Raw genomic sequence first — 15,090 nt, 5'->3', positions numbered from 1 at the left:
GGTCTCCGGGGAACCACATCCGGACCGTGGGCAGGTGGGGTTTTTGGCCATGCCTCTGGAGTGCATGACCGCCCTGACCGGGAGGATCTCATGAGCCACCATCCACGACAAGTCCTTGAGCCTGTTCTGGAGAGCTGGGTGGGCTGCGTTCCTCCAAACGTCTTTGGCCTCACCTAGTGTGAGGCCTGGAACTGGACTCACCGATTCTCGATCCTGCACAAGAGAGACAAGAGACTTGTGGTTAGTTAAAATAGTGGCATCATTTGTTTCTAAAAGGTATTTCTTTAAAAATGTCTTAATAAAAAGATGTTCTTTTGACAAATTAAAAGACACTGGACTTTTAAGATCAATGGGTAAAATTTTCAAGCTTCTTAGGTATGACCCCATCCAGAATCGGGTCATGGCTGCTGTCTTGTGTTCTCTGGATGGGGTCAGTGCATACTGGATGTGGAGGGCGGCAAAGCGGCTGCCTAAAAACAGGTGGGGGTCTGGGAGGCCTTTCCCGCCATTCTCTTTTTTCTTTTTGACGACCTCCCTCTTGAGTCTTTCCCACTTGGACCCCCACAGGAAATAAAATACCGCCCTCTCCAACTTGGCTAGGAATCGTCTTGGGGGACTAAAAACAGAACAGACAAGTAAAATCAGTGGTAAAATCACAGCTTTAAAAATTAAAATCTTGCCTTCATACGTCAGTTGTCTTAGTCCCCAAAAGCCCAGTCTTTGCCTAACTTTCCCTAACATGTCAGTCCAGTTACCCTGTCCTCCACCCTCCCTGTCAAATTTCACACCTAAAATTTTCAAATTATTATCTTTAAAATCCAAATCTAGTCCGCCTTTGTCAACGTTCCCCCACGGCCCGAAGAGCAGGGCCTCGGACTTACTCCTGTTAAGCTTGGCGCCCGAGGCCCGACCGTACCAGTCAGTCAAGTCCATTGCTCTTCGTACCGATAAAAGGTCAGTCGCTAAAAGGGTCACGTCGTCCATATATAAAACACAGGTCGCCGTCAGTCCACCAGTTCCTGGGATGTCTAGTCCTTTAATCCATTTATCCCTTCTCAAGATTTGTGCCAGTGGCTCAATACAAGCCACGTACAGAAGGGGAGATAAGGGACACCCCTGACGGACACCGCTGCGGATATTTACAGCTTTGGTAAGATGCCCATTTACAAGAATTTTGCTGCCTAAGTCCTCATACAGCAGTCCCACCCAAGCTAGAAACCTCTCAGAAAAGCCCATTTTTTGCAGTACCTGAAGGAGGTACTGGTGCGAAACTCGATCAAATGCTTTTTCGAAGTCTAAATTTAGGACTACAAGCCGAATGTTTCTGTCTCTCGCATAACAGATGGCGTCTCTGATCAGTATTAGGCTGTCCGTGATCTTCCTGCCGGGCACAGCGCAAGCTTGATCCAGGTGGATTACGTCCTCTAAAACGGTCGACATGCGTGTAGCTAAAATTTTACTAAAAAGTTTACAATCATAATTTAAAAGAGTGATTGGTCGCCAGTTTCTTAAGTCAGTCTTGTCTCCTTTTTTGTACAGTAGTGTAACTATCCCTACTCTAAAGCTGTCTGGAAGTCTGTCAAGAGTCTCAAATTCTTTAAAAACTGTAAGTAAGTCGTGTGCTAAAATGTCCCAGAAAGTCAGGTAAAACTCAAAGGGGAGTCCGTCCATGCCCGGTGACTTCCCCTTCTTAAAACCCTTTACAGCTTTTGTCAACTCTAAAAGATTAAAATCCTGGGATAAAAGCACATTTGGACTCTTAACTTTTTTATCTAAAACCCCTAAAACGTCCTCTAAGGTGCCATTGTGTACCTCTTTAGTGTCATATAAATTACTGTAAAAACTTTCAATTTCCCCTAAAATCCGGTCAGTTGTGTTTACTTCCTCCCCTCTAAAAGTTTTTAAAGCATTAATGGACCCTCCCCGAGCTATTGTCTTTTTAAAAAAATATCTGGTACACTTCTCTCCTTCCTCTAACTCCCTTTCTTTACATCTTAAAATGACACCTTTGCTCTTTATTTCAGACAGATCTGACATTTCTTTCTTTACTTCTTTTATTTCATTTGTAAAATCCAATCCATTGTTTAAAAGGTTAAAATATCTCTGCAGTCTTTTTTGCAACCCCATCATGCGTCTTTTTTCTTTATTCTTTTTTTCTCTCCCAATTTGTTTAAAAAACCGTCCTGTCCTATGTTTCACCATCTCCCACCACTGTGCACGTGAGTCATAAAAGTCCTGGAGGGTCTGCCATTGGCTGAACTGCTCCCTATACTCTTTTACCACTTCCTCGTCTTCTAACAGGGAACAGTTCAGCTTCCACAGCCCTCCCCCTGCAGTCACACCCGTGGGAAGTGAAAGAGTGCAAGACAGCATCATGTGATCGGAAAAAAAGAGGGGGGTCAATGTAGCATCGGTCGGCGGGAGGTCCCTTGTAAAAACATAGTCAATTCGAGAGGCTCTGGCACCGTCACCACTGAACCAGGTGAAGCCCTCCTCTCTTTGATGCATTGTTTTAAAACAGTCGACTAACTTAAAATCTTTGACTATATTTTGTAATAAAACCGATGTCTTGTCTACCTTAAAATCATCTCCTACCCTCTTTCTGTCATTTTTTGATAAAACACAATTAAAATCCCCTGCTACCACTAGGGGAGCCCTGCCTAGCATGTGGGGTTGCGAGTCTTCTAAAAGCTCATACCTGTTATTTTTTTCTGTAAAACCATACATATTTAAAATATTAAGATCCTTACCTAAAAAAGTCAGATTTGCTAAAATTGCCCGCCCGTCCCTCACCACAGTGCTGCCCTTCACCAAAAGGTTGGGATTTTTGATTAAAATAGCAACACCGTCATTTTTGTTAAAATTGGACCCACTCCAAATGGAAAATCCTGGGGTCCAAATCTCCTCCCACTTCCTGTAATTTGTTAAAAAAGGCAAACCACATTCTTGCAATAAAAACACATCTGACTTAAAAGTTTTTAAAAAGGATAACACACTCTGTGCTCGCAGAGTAGACCTCACACTTCTCACATTGATTGTAGAGATAGTGAGGGCCATGAGCAGTATGGTTAAAAATACAAGCATTAATAGAAGAATAAAACCAAAAGACTGCAGAAAGTTACATTAAAATCATGTTATGTCATGTATCACTTGCTTCTCCTTTTCCCCAGAAAAACTGGGATCAGGAGGGCAAATGCTCGTCACCTTGGAGTCCACAGAGAGGGCCTCTTGTGGATCCTTCGGCGACGATGTTATTAGCTTAACGTGCAAAAAGGAGACTTCATTGGGAGAATCTGCGGGCCACACACGGTCTAGATCTACCAAGGAGGTACTATCTAGCCGGAGCGATGCCCGCAGCCTTTTCTCCTCTGTTTGAAGCAGAGGAGATCTCGCAGACCTTTTTTGCACCTGAGCATTGGGAAGTGAACCCTCGGATTCACCCCCACTATCCACCACGCTAACCTCCGATACGGTGTAGAGCGAGGAAGCCGTTACATCCTCCTCCTCTATTTTGTTTTCGCTTATCTCTTGTTGGGGAACGGCTTCCTCACTCTGTTTGCTGTTAAAACTTGGCTCCGCCCCTATGGCCGCCCCACTTCCTTCCTCCTGCCCACTCCCTGAGGCTGGCTGGGAAATAGAATTTCCCGCCAAAACCTCAGGGACCGCCTCCTCCTTCCTTTGCTCTTTTGTTTGTTCCACATGTGGGGCGGCCATTTTGTTACCTTTCAATTTGTTGGCAAAACTTTTAGGGCAATCTCTGTAGAGATGGTTAGTTTCACCACAAAGATTACACCTTCTGCCAATGGTACATTCTTCAAAAGTATGACCAATTCCTCTACACTTCCCACATGTTAATTCATTGCATGCATCGGCTAAATGCCCCATTCTCCCACACTTTCTGCACAATTTAGGCATTCCTTGATAGTGAATGTAGCCTCTGTTCTCTCCCAACACAATCATTGAAGGTAGGTGTTTCAGGCCCTGGTAGCCCCCGGCGTCTTCCCATTGTTTAATGGGAATTCGCCAGGAGCAATTCCAGATGCCGTCTTCATCTAACACTTTGACTGGTTGCCCCCGAACAGTGCAAAATCTACCCAACCAGACACAAATGTCTTCTCCATTCACAGTTTCATTAAACATCCTGACAATCACGGTTTTAAGTGAATTGTCAGAAAGTTTTTCCACAGTAAACATTGAAAACTGGGCTTTGCATGCATCAAACCTTTGCCAGAATTCAGTTAACAGGGAAGCGCTTTTGAAACTTAAATCAAAACCTTTGTTCAGGGGGAGAGTTACCAAGCAGTTCAAGTCATCAGGTTTAAAATTGAGGGTTTTCTGGATCAGCTTCCTGGAGAAGTCAAGACGTGACAACCCCAGGAGCTTACCATTCACCTCTTTAAATAAAAACCGCACGCTGTGGTGCCTCCGCATGCCGGCACGGGCAGCCGACATGGTGGAGGCACCAACAGCCTAAAACTTAAAACAATAAATAAATAAATAAATAAATAGATAAAAAGGTCTTACCTTAAAACCGAACCGGAATAAAAGCAGCTGGATCAATGTACCTCTCAAAAGTTTGAGGCTCAAGTCACGGAAGGACCCGAGCCGGAAAAACCTCCAAGAGGCGATCGCTGTCTCTACCTTGGGACCAGACACTTGATCTTAGCCAAAAGGCCGAGAAGCGATGACGCAGCGACGCCGAGGCGGGGGAGCCGGCAAAGGCCACGCCCACCTGGGCCGCGGCGAGAGGGTCTAAGGTCGCCGGCAAACAAGCTCAGCTCAGATTGGTTGACACCGAAAATGGATCACAACAGAGTGCACAGCAAAGACACTCTGGAGTGCAACCTGGGATTTTGGATCATCAACATTCCGCCTTAAAAGTGAGCGGGCAGACCAAAGCGTCCGTGGTAGAGACTTGAAACTCTGAGGGATGGTAGGACCGGCCCGGTACTACAACCTCACCAAGGCTCGCCCCGATCGGCCCCAAGGTGGCGCTGCAGCGATCAAAAGTACGAAATGGCTCGTAACTCCTCGACCGTCGGTCGCAGACCCAAGTGTCTTACATCACCGGAATCCTTGGCTCGAGCCGAACAAGATGCATGCCTCGGATTGGGTGGTCGCGCTGGCGAGATTTTCGGGTATTTTGGATTTTCTGAAAAACCTACTTTTGCACACTAGTCCTAGGTTTTTTGCCCGATCTGACCCAAACCGGTGCAGAAAGATTCTCTGGAGTCTGACTGCCAACAGGGATCGGGAAACAGTTGGAATTTCCATCCACGTTGGCGACGGTACGCCAAAACGTTGGGGGTGGGCGAGGCGGGCTTTACTTGAACGGCTATAACTCTCCAACGGAATGAGACAATTGCACCCAACTCGGTACACCTGTGTACGGGCTCAGCCCGTGGTCACGTGAAGAGGAATGCGGCGACTGGCCACTTGGTGGCGCTGTAAACAGAAAAAAACACAACATGGGTGGCTGTGTATCACGTGACGTTTCACACGTGCACAATGTTTTCATACCACATGATAGAACTCCTCATTCCGAACAACTTTGCCTCCAGGACAACTGCTGTGAACTAAGTCGTCCGTCAAATATTGGAGACTATTTGAAGAATTGAGGAGAAAAAAGAAAACCCTCCTCACACAGACCGGTCCTAGACTGTTTCGTATCTCTCGAGCAACCGCCGCAGTTCAACTCTCTGGACTGCCTCTGGATATTGAAGAAGTGGAGAAAAAAAACAAAACAAAAGAACCTCAAGTGGAGCTTTAACAATCTGCCCTTTTAACCAGTGTTGTCCAGGGGAGAGCGCGAACGCAGTCCCCCACTACCATAAATTATGCAGTCGAGATTCCCACATTTGGGGAATTCGCAGGGGTCAGCACAACCCAGAGTGCAATGGCCGAGCCTCGCCCTGGGTGAACCACCTTCCTGATCATGGTGTCTCCCCTGCCAGGTAAGTATGAATTCCCAGGCCTTCAGTCAGAAGCACCCTGTCCCTCTCCCCAATCCTCACCAGCGGTTTGCCAGTCAAAAAAGGGGCTTTTTTTTTTTTTTTTTGCACGCTCCGCATCCGGCTCCATGAGCCATAAATGTACATAATGCGCCGTCCCCGAATAGTGGACGGATCAGATGTTAAACCGACAGAGGAACAGGGGTTCCTTTTTGTCTTGTTTTTACACCACAATTCTACCCAGGCTAGTATAGCACATGATCACCTACAACACCCACTCACACTAGCTCCATTATCACCGTCTGCCACACAAGACCACTACATTTCTTTCATTGAACACTTTAGGAGGGTGCACCGTTCCCAGAAGTACTGCAATACCGGGTCGATGCGTGGAGTGGACGGAGCAAGCCCCTATTCCATCTCCCAGGACCAAAAATCAATTTAATATGTGGTGCCCGGGTAGGGCACGTATCAGATATTAAACTGATAAGAACAGATACTACACTTGATCTTAGCCAAAAGGCCGAGAAGCGATGACGCAGCGACGCCGAGGCGGGGGAGCCGGCAAAGGCCACGCCCACCTGGGCCGCGGCGAGAGGGTCTAAGGTCGCCGGCAAACAAGCTCAGCTCAGATTGGTTGACACCGAAAATGGATCACAACAGAGTGCACAGCAAAGACACTCTGGAGTGCAACCTGGGATTTTGGATCATCAACATTCCGCCTTAAAAGTGAGCGGGCAGACCAAAGCGTCCGTGGTAGAGACTTGAAACTCTGAGGGATGGTAGGACCGGCCCGGTACTACAACCTCACCAAGGCTCGCCCCGATCGGCCCCAAGGTGGCGCTGCAGCGATCAAAAGTACGAAATGGCTCGTAACTCCTCGACCGTCGGTCGCAGACCCAAGTGTCTTACATCACCGGAATCCTTGGCTCGAGCCGAACAAGATGCATGCCTCGGATTGGGTGGTCGCGCTGGCGAGATTTTCGGGTATTTTGGATTTTCTGAAAAACCTACTTTTGCACACTAGTCCTAGGTTTTTTGCCCGATCTGACCCAAACCGGTGCAGAAAGATTCTCTGGAGTCTGACTGCCAACAGGGATCGGGAAACAGTTGGAATTTCCATCCACGTTGGCGACGGTACGCCAAAACGTTGGGGGTGGGCGAGGCGGGCTTTACTTGAACGGCTATAACTCTCCAACGGAATGAGACAATTGCACCCAACTCGGTACACCTGTGTACGGGCTCAGCCCGTGGTCACGTGAAGAGGAATGCGGTGACTGGCCACTTGGTGGCGCTGTAAACAGAAAAAAACACAACATGGGTGGCTGTGTATCACGTGACGTTTCACACGTGCACAATGTTTTCATACCACATGATAGAACTCCTCATTCCGAACAACTTTGCCTCCAGGACAACTGCTGTGAACTAAGTCGTCCGTCAAATATTGGAGACTATTTGAAGAATTGAGGAGAAAAAAGAAAACCCTCCTCACACAGACCGGTCCTAGACTGTTTCGTATCTCTCGAGCAACCGCCGCAGTTCAACTCTCTGGACTGCCTCTGGATATTGAAGAAGTGGAGAAAAAAAACAAAACAAAAGAACCTCAAGTGGAGCTTTAACAATCTGCCCTTTTAACCAGTGTTGTCCAGGGGAGAGCGCGAACGCAGTCCCCCACTACCATAAATTATGCAGTCGAGATTCCCACATTTGGGGAATTCGCAGGGGTCAGCACAACCCAGAGTGCAATGGCCGAGCCTCGCCCTGGGTGAACCACCTTCCTGATCATGGTGTCTCCCCTGCCAGGTAAGTATGAATTCCCAGGCCTTCAGTCAGAAGCACCCTGTCCCTCTCCCCAATCCTCACCAGCGGTTTGCCAGTCAAAAAAGGGGCTTTTTTTTTTTTTTTTTTGCACGCTCCGCATCCGGCTCCATGAGCCATAAATGTACATAATGCGCCGTCCCCGAATAGTGGACGGATCAGATGTTAAACCGACAGAGGAACAGGGGTTCCTTTTTGTCTTGTTTTTACACCACAATTCTACCCAGGCTAGTATAGCACATGATCACCTACAACACCCACTCACACTAGCTCCATTATCACCGTCTGCCACACAAGACCACTACATTTCTTTCATTGAACACTTTAGGAGGGTGCACCGTTCCCAGAAGTACTGCAATACCGGGTCGATGCGTGGAGTGGACGGAGCAAGCCCCTATTCCATCTCCCAGGACCAAAAATCAATTTAATATGTGGTGCCCGGGTAGGGCACGTATCAGATATTAAACTGATAAGAACAGATACTACACTTGATCTTAGCCAAAAGGCCGAGAAGCGATGACGCAGCGACGCCGAGGCGGGGGAGCCGGCAAAGGCCACGCCCACCTGGGCCGCGGCGAGAGGGTCTAAGGTCGCCGGCAAACAAGCTCAGCTCAGATTGGTTGACACCGAAAATGGATCACAACAGAGTGCACAGCAAAGACACTCTGGAGTGCAACCTGGGATTTTGGATCATCAACATTCCGCCTTAAAAGTGAGCGGGCAGACCAAAGCGTCCGTGGTAGAGACTTGAAACTCTGAGGGATGGTAGGACCGGCCCGGTACTACAACCTCACCAAGGCTCGCCCCGATCGGCCCCAAGGTGGCGCTGCAGCGATCAAAAGTACGAAATGGCTCGTAACTCCTCGACCGTCGGTCGCAGACCCAAGTGTCTTACATCACCGGAATCCTTGGCTCGAGCCGAACAAGATGCATGCCTCGGATTGGGTGGTCGCGCTGGCGATATTTTCGGGTATTTTGGATTTTCTGAAAAACCTACTTTTGCACACTAGTCCTAGGTTTTTTGCCCGATCTGACCCAAACCGGTGCAGAAAGATTCTCTGGAGTCTGACTGCCAACAGGGATCGGGAAACAGTTGGAATTTCCATCCACGTTGGCGACGGTACGCCAAAACGTTGGGGGTGGGCGAGGCGGGCTTTACTTGAACGGCTATAACTCTCCAACGGAATGAGACAATTGCACCCAACTCGGTACACCTGTGTACGGGCTCAGCCCGTGGTCACGTGAAGAGGAATGCGGCGACTGGCCACTTGGTGGCGCTGTAAACAGAAAAAAACACAACATGGGTGGCTGTGTATCACGTGACGTTTCACACGTGCACAATGTTTTCATACCACATGATAGAACTCCTCATTCCGAACAACTTTGCCTCCAGGACAACTGCTGTGAACTAAGTCGTCCGTCAAATATTGGAGACTATTTGAAGAATTGAGGAGAAAAAAGAAAACCCTCCTCACACAGACCGGTCCTAGACTGTTTCGTATCTCTCGAGCAACCGCCGCAGTTCAACTCTCTGGACTGCCTCTGGATATTGAAGAAGTGGAGAAAAAAAACAAAACAAAAGAACCTCAAGTGGAGCTTTAACAATCTGCCCTTTTAACCAGTGTTGTCCAGGGGAGAGCGCGAACGCAGTCCCCCACTACCATAAATTATGCAGTCGAGATTCCCACATTTGGGGAATTCGCAGGGGTCAGCACAACCCAGAGTGCAATGGCCGAGCCTCGCCCTGGGTGAACCACCTTCCTGATCATGGTGTCTCCCCTGCCAGGTAAGTATGAATTCCCAGGCCTTCAGTCAGAAGCACCCTGTCCCTCTCCCCAATCCTCACCAGCGGTTTGCCAGTCAAAAAAGGGGCTTTTTTTTTTTTTTTTTGCACGCTCCGCATCCGGCTCCATGAGCCATAAATGTACATAATGCGCCGTCCCCGAATAGTGGACGGATCAGATGTTAAACCGACAGAGGAACAGGGGTTCCTTTTTGTCTTGTTTTTACACCACAATTCTACCCAGGCTAGTATAGCACATGATCACCTACAACACCCACTCACACTAGCTCCATTATCACCGTCTGCCACACAAGACCACTACATTTCTTTCATTGAACACTTTAGGAGGGTGCACCGTTCCCAGAAGTACTGCAATACCGGGTCGATGCGTGGAGTGGACGGAGCAAGCCCCTATTCCATCTCCCAGGACCAAAAATCAATTTAATATGTGGTGCCCGGGTAGGGCACGTATCAGATATTAAACTGATAAGAACAGATACTACACTTGATCTTAGCCAAAAGGCCGAGAAGCGATGACGCAGCGACGCCGAGGCGGGGGAGCCGGCAAAGGCCACGCCCACCTGGGCCGCGGCGAGAGGGTCTAAGGTCGCCGGCAAACAAGCTCAGCTCAGATTGGTTGACACCGAAAATGGATCACAACAGAGTGCACAGCAAAGACACTCTGGAGTGCAACCTGGGATTTTGGATCATCAACATTCCGCCTTAAAAGTGAGCGGGCAGACCAAAGCGTCCGTGGTAGAGACTTGAAACTCTGAGGGATGGTAGGACCGGCCCGGTACTACAACCTCACCAAGGCTCGCCCCGATCGGCCCCAAGGTGGCGCTGCAGCGATCAAAAGTACGAAATGGCTCGTAACTCCTCGACCGTCGGTCGCAGACCCAAGTGTCTTACATCACCGGAATCCTTGGCTCGAGCCGAACAAGATGCATGCCTCGGATTGGGTGGTCGCGCTGGCGAGATTTTCGGGTATTTTGGATTTTCTGAAAAACCTACTTTTGCACACTAGTCCTAGGTTTTTTGCCCGATCTGACCCAAACCGGTGCAGAAAGATTCTCTGGAGTCTGACTGCCAACAGGGATCGGGAAACAGTTGGAATTTCCATCCACGTTGGCGACGGTACGCCAAAACGTTGGGGGTGGGCGAGGCGGGCTTTACTTGAACGGCTATAACTCTCCAACGGAATGAGACAATTGCACCCAACTCGGTACACCTGTGTACGGGCTCAGCCCGTGGTCACGTGAAGAGGAATGCGGCGACTGGCCACTTGGTGGCGCTGTAAACAGAAAAAAACACAACATGGGTGGCTGTGTATCACGTGACGTTTCACACGTGCACAATGTTTTCATACCACATGATAGAACTCCTCATTCCGAACAACTTTGCCTCCAGGACAACTGCTGTGAACTAAGTCGTCCGTCAAATATTGGAGACTATTTGAAGAATTGAGGAGAAAAAAGAAAACCCTCCTCACACAGACCGGTCCTAGACTGTTTCGTATCTCTCGAGCAACCGCCGCAGTTCAACTCTCTGGACTGCCTCTGGATATTGAAGAAGTGGAGAAAAAAAACAAAACAAAAGAACCTCAAGTGGAGCTTTAACAATCTGCCCTTTTAACCAGTGTTGTCCAGGGGAGAGCGCGAACGCAGTCCCCCACTACCATAAATTATGCAGTCGAGATTCCCACATTTGGGGAATTCGCAGGGGTCAGCACAACCCAGAGTGCAATGGCCGAGCCTCGCCCTGGGTGAACCACCTTCCTGATCATGGTGTCTCCCCTGCCAGGTAAGTATGAATTCCCAGGCCTTCAGTCAGAAGCACCCTGTCCCTCTCCCCAATCCTCACCAGCGGTTTGCCAGTCAAAAAAGGGGCTTTTTTTTTTTTTTTTGCACGCTCCGCATCCGGCTCCATGAGCCATAAATGTACATAATGCGCCGTCCCCGAATAGTGGACGGATCAGATGTTAAACCGACAGAGGAACAGGGGTTCCTTTTTGTCTTGTTTTTACACCACAATTCTACCCAGGCTAGTATAGCACATGATCACCTACAACACCCACTCACACTAGCTCCATTATCACCGTCTGCCACACAAGACCACTACATTTCTTTCATTGAACACTTTAGGAGGGTGCACCGTTCCCAGAAGTACTGCAATACCGGGTCGATGCGTGGAGTGGACGGAGCAAGCCCCTATTCCATCTCCCAGGACCAAAAATCAATTTAATATGTGGTGCCCGGGTAGGGCACGTATCAGATATTAAACTGATAAGAACAGATACTACACTTGATCTTAGCCAAAAGGCCGAGAAGCGATGACGCAGCGACGCCGAGGCGGGGGAGCCGGCAAAGGCCACGCCCACCTGGGCCGCGGCGAGAGGGTCTAAGGTCGCCGGCAAACAAGCTCAGCTCAGATTGGTTGACACCGAAAATGGATCACAACAGAGTGCACAGCAAAGACACTCTGGAGTGCAACCTGGGATTTTGGATCATCAACATTCCGCCTTAAAAGTGAGCGGGCAGACCAAAGCGTCCGTGGTAGAGACTTGAAACTCTGAGGGATGGTAGGACCGGCCCGGTACTACAACCTCACCAAGGCTCGCCCCGATCGGCCCCAAGGTGGCGCTGCAGCGATCAAAAGTACGAAATGGCTCGTAACTCCTCGACCGTCGGTCGCAGACCCAAGTGTCTTACATCACCGGAATCCTTGGCTCGAGCCGAACAAGATGCATGCCTCGGATTGGGTGGTCGCGCTGGCGAGATTTTCGGGTATTTTGGATTTTCTGAAAAACCTACTTTTGCACACTAGTCCTAGGTTTTTTGCCCGATCTGACCCAAACCGGTGCAGAAAGATTCTCTGGAGTCTGACTGCCAACAGGGATCGGGAAACAGTTGGAATTTCCATCCACGTTGGCGACGGTACGCCAAAACGTTGGGGGTGGGCGAGGCGGGCTTTACTTGAACGGCTATAACTCTCCAACGGAATGAGACAATTGCACCCAACTCGGTACACCTGTGTACGGGCTCAGCCCGTGGTCACGTGAAGAGGAATGCGGCGACTGGCCACTTGGTGGCGCTGTAAACAGAAAAAAACACAACATGGGTGGCTGTGTATCACGTGACGTTTCACACGTGCACAATGTTTTCATACCACATGATAGAACTCCTCATTCCGAACAACTTTGCCTCCAGGACAACTGCTGTGAACTAAGTCGTCCGTCAAATATTGGAGACTATTTGAAGAATTGAGGAGAAAAAAGAAAACCCTCCTCACACAGACCGGTCCTAGACTGTTTCGTATCTCTCGAGCAACCGCCGCAGTTCAACTCTCTGGACTGCCTCTGGATATTGAAGAAGTGGAGAAAAAAAACAAAACAAAAGAACCTCAAGTGGAGCTTTAACAATCTGCCCTTTTAACCAGTGTTGTCCAGGGGAGAGCGCGAACGCAGTCCCCCACTACCATAAATTATGCAGTCGAGATTCCCACATTTGGGGAATTCGCAGGGGTCAGCACAACCCAGAGTGCAATGGCCGAGCCTCGCCCTGGGTGAACCACCTTCCTGATCATGGTGTCTCCCCTGCCAGGTAAGTATGAATTCCCAGGCCTTCAGTCAGAAGCACCCTGTCCCTCTCCCCAATCCTCACCAGCGGTTTGCCAGTCAAAAAAGGGGCTTTTTTTTTTTTTTTTTGCACGCTCCGCATCCGGCTCCATGAGCCATAAATGTACATAATGCGCCGTCCCCGAATAGTGGACGGATCAGATGTTAAACCGACAGAGGAACAGGGGTTCCTTTTTGTCTTGTTTTTACACCACAATTCTACCCAGGCTAGTATAGCACATGATCACCTACAACACCCACTCACACTAGCTCCATTATCACCGTCTGCCACACAAGACCACTACATTTCTTTCATTGAACACTTTAGGAGGGTGCACCGTTCCCAGAAGTACTGCAATACCGGGTCGATGCGTGGAGTGGACGGAGCAAGCCCCTATTCCATCTCCCAGGACCAAAAATCAATTTAATATGTGGTGCCCGGGTAGGGCACGTATCAGATATTAAACTGATAAGAACAGATTTTTTCTTTCTTTCGAAAAGTTTTATTGTCACAGTGTCATTCCATTATTTCCATTTGCATGTACATTTTTTCTTTTAGATCACATTTTTACACATATTAAAAGGGACACATTATTTACTGTTAAAAGTTTCTTGTGTTTGTGTGTTGTGTAAAAAGTCCATGTATGTTTTAAAAGAAAGGTAAATGGTTTAAATAATAGGAATAAAACAATAAAACATGTCAGATAAAAACCAATAAAACAATAAATTATGCCACATAAAACATCTCTTGTACAGGATCGAGGGTGAGTCCCTATCAAGAATGTCCATTCACTCCAGGTCTCCAGAACAGGCCCCGGACTCCTCGCTTCCAGCGCCCAGCGGAGATCCCCTCTCCTCCGGCCCGCTGGCCCGCTGTTCCCGTAGCCGGTGTGGTGAGGGTGCATCTACGGGCGGCCAGGGTCGGGGGTGGCCGGGACCTCTTTGGTGTGACCCCAGCCCCCCCATCCGAATGACGACGTCCGGCGCCTCCTGCAGCGCAGATCTAACTAATTGCTCGCACGCGTGGAGGGGCACCGTAACGCGTTTCCCCACCAGCAGGTTTCTGGTGGCCCAGATGGCATCCTTGATATGGTTGAGGGTGAGCCAGAGCGAGGTAAATTGCTGTGATGTTAGCTCCTTCAAGCCCTGACCCACCCCCAGGATGGCGAGCCTGTATCCCACCTGGGCCCGACCCGCCGGCAGGCACGGGAAAACCAGGGGGCTGGTCTTGGCCCACAGGTCCCGCGCAGCACCGCACTCCCAGAGCAGATGTTGGACGGTCTCCGGGGAACCACATCCGGACCGTGGGCAGGTGGGGTTTTTGGCCATGCCTCTGGAGTGCATGACCGCCCTGACCGGGAGGATCTCATGAGCCACCATCCACGACAAGTCCTTGAGCCTGTTCTGGAGAGCTGGGTGGGCTGCGTTCCTCCAAACGTCTTTGGCCTCACCTAGTGTGAGGCCTGGAACTGGACTCACCGATTCTCGATCCTGCACAAGAGAGACAAGAGACTTGTGGTTAGTTAAAATAGTGGCATCATTTGTTTCTAAAAGGTATTTCTTTAAAAATGTCTTAATAAAAAGATGTTCTTTTGACAAATTAAAAGACACTGGACTTTTAAGATCAATGGGTAAAATTTTCAAGCTTCTTAGGTATGACCCCATCCAGAATCGGGTCATGGCTGCTGTCTTGTGTTCTCTGGATGGGGTCAGTGCATACTGGATGTGGAGGGCGGCAAAGCGGCTGCCTAAAAACAGGTGGGGGTCTGGGAGGCCTTTCCCGCCATTCTCTTTTTTCTTTTTGACGACCTCCCTCTTGAGTCTTTCCCACTTGGACCCCCACAGGAAATAAAATACCGCCCTCTCCAACTTGGCTAGGAATCGTCTTGGGGGACTAAAAACAGAACAGACAAGTAAAATCA

General features: G+C 49.1%; 9 non-coding genes and 1 pseudogene across 9 annotated transcripts; all 10 read right to left on the bottom strand.

The window, feature by feature from the left end:
- Window positions 1–5,797: 5,797 nt before the first annotated feature.
- LOC148996244 (U1 spliceosomal RNA) lies at window positions 5,798–5,962 on the bottom strand. Its single transcript, XR_016149514.1, has one exon. It is a non-coding gene; the product is annotated as a U1 spliceosomal RNA (small nuclear RNA).
- Window positions 5,963–6,295: 333 nt separating this feature from the next.
- On the bottom strand, window positions 6,296–6,486 carry LOC148996243 (U2 spliceosomal RNA). The gene has a single exon (XR_016148347.1). It is a non-coding gene; the product is annotated as a U2 spliceosomal RNA (small nuclear RNA).
- A 1,111-nt stretch (window positions 6,487–7,597) lies between these two features.
- Window positions 7,598–7,762, bottom strand: LOC148996242 (U1 spliceosomal RNA). The gene has a single exon (XR_016149497.1). It is a non-coding gene; the product is annotated as a U1 spliceosomal RNA (small nuclear RNA).
- A 334-nt stretch (window positions 7,763–8,096) lies between these two features.
- On the bottom strand, window positions 8,097–8,287 carry LOC148996241 (U2 spliceosomal RNA). The gene has a single exon (XR_016148346.1). It is a non-coding gene; the product is annotated as a U2 spliceosomal RNA (small nuclear RNA).
- Window positions 8,288–9,398: 1,111 nt separating this feature from the next.
- Window positions 9,399–9,563, bottom strand: LOC148996240 (U1 spliceosomal RNA). The gene has a single exon (XR_016149483.1). It is a non-coding gene; the product is annotated as a U1 spliceosomal RNA (small nuclear RNA).
- A 333-nt stretch (window positions 9,564–9,896) lies between these two features.
- LOC148996239 (U2 spliceosomal RNA) lies at window positions 9,897–10,087 on the bottom strand. The gene has a single exon (XR_016148345.1). It is a non-coding gene; the product is annotated as a U2 spliceosomal RNA (small nuclear RNA).
- A 1,111-nt stretch (window positions 10,088–11,198) lies between these two features.
- Window positions 11,199–11,363, bottom strand: LOC148996238 (U1 spliceosomal RNA). The gene has a single exon (XR_016149476.1). It is a non-coding gene; the product is annotated as a U1 spliceosomal RNA (small nuclear RNA).
- A 332-nt stretch (window positions 11,364–11,695) lies between these two features.
- LOC148996237 (U2 spliceosomal RNA) lies at window positions 11,696–11,886 on the bottom strand. The gene has a single exon (XR_016148343.1). It is a non-coding gene; the product is annotated as a U2 spliceosomal RNA (small nuclear RNA).
- A 1,111-nt stretch (window positions 11,887–12,997) lies between these two features.
- Window positions 12,998–13,162, bottom strand: LOC148996236 (U1 spliceosomal RNA). Its single transcript, XR_016149467.1, has one exon. It is a non-coding gene; the product is annotated as a U1 spliceosomal RNA (small nuclear RNA).
- A 333-nt stretch (window positions 13,163–13,495) lies between these two features.
- LOC148996235 (U2 spliceosomal RNA) lies at window positions 13,496–13,673 on the bottom strand (annotated as a pseudogene).
- Between the last annotated feature and the right edge of the window lie 1,417 nt (window positions 13,674–15,090).

The sequence above is a fragment of the Pimephales promelas genome, chromosome 2 (genome assembly GCF_988280905.1).
Source record: "Pimephales promelas chromosome 2, fPimPro1.hap1.1, whole genome shotgun sequence".
NCBI lineage: Eukaryota > Metazoa > Chordata > Actinopteri > Cypriniformes > Leuciscidae > Pimephales > Pimephales promelas.
Note: the sequence above shows the minus strand (reverse complement) of the source record. Positions and strands in the feature narration are given on the sequence as shown.